Genomic DNA, 1,225 nt, shown 5'->3' with positions numbered 1-1,225 from the left:
CCCCGCACGCGCTGTGCACCTGAAATATGACGATTACAACTGTAAGGACTGCGGCGCACGCACAGGCCGTGATACACTCCACTCCAGCGCCAGGGAATTGTAATATGGAAATAAAGAACACTTGTTGCGACCCTTCTCATCTGCCTGAGTGGCGGGGCCCGGCCCCCACGGCCCCGGCTAACGGGAGAGAGGCCTGAAGCAGTGTTGATTTGCACACGCCGTAATGTTCGCCTTTAGATTTCTTTGTGAAGGAGGCAAGGATCATTCTTCAGAAATACGTTGTGACGGTTCGGGTGTGACTTCCCACATGAGTTGACAGAAGCGGTGCCCGCCCGCCGTCTCGGGGATAGGCCAGCCAGACAGCAGCGGGGTCCGACGGGGTGCCTATCCCCCCAGCGGCGGGCGCGCTACTCAGCCAGCTTATTTCCGTATTTTTGTTCGCTGAGCGGGAGTGTTTTGACAGAGTTGGGTCGGTAGGCGGGCGGACAGGCGGGCGCGGCCACACCCCGGCTGTGTGTGGTCACCCCCTCCACCTCCCCCGCGCTCTTGTCCTGTCCAGCCACTATAAAGCTAATGCCCTCATGAAAGCACACGGACTTATTAATAAACCCTCTCACGCCCCCTTCTCTCCCTCCCTCCACACTCTCACATTCTACTACATACTTTTGGCTTTATTTTTCCTGAAAGTACGAATGGCCTACCGCAATAACACCCCCTCCACTCCACACCCGCACAACTTTTCACATGGCGATTCATTTGCAAAGACTTACAATATGCTAGACGTTGCCGCTTAGGCGCGCGCAGCACAGTGTTGCACGGCACCCGACTGCTCGGCGCTCTCGAGAGCGCTCTCGATCTGCCCTCGTTTGGGTGGAATTGTCGGCCTTACGGCCCGGACAGGACCCGGAGGACAGCACATGGCACTCCGGGGCTCTTGAGAGATACGGGCATCATCGGCAGTATGCGCCCGCCGTCCGGGGCCGGGCCCGGGCAGCAGCCTAGGCTCGGCTCGGCTGTTAAATCCGAGCCATAAACCATGGGAATCAGCGAGATGGTGGCCTGATGGCAGCCTGACAGGGCGCCGGCGCTCGTGGCCCCTCCTGTATGCAGGGCGGTCTAACAGTCCAGAGCCAGGAGTCTCTCTCTCTCCCCCCCCCCCCCCCTCTCTCTCTCGTACCATACGCCACGCACCATATAACCCAGCAGCAAAAAAAAAAAAAAAAAC

Source organism: Frankliniella occidentalis, unplaced genomic scaffold (genome assembly GCF_000697945.3).
Source record: "Frankliniella occidentalis isolate FOCC.00 unplaced genomic scaffold, Focc_3.1 Scaffold185, whole genome shotgun sequence".
Lineage (NCBI taxonomy): Eukaryota > Metazoa > Arthropoda > Insecta > Thysanoptera > Thripidae > Frankliniella > Frankliniella occidentalis.
This window is presented reverse-complemented; position numbering follows the sequence as displayed.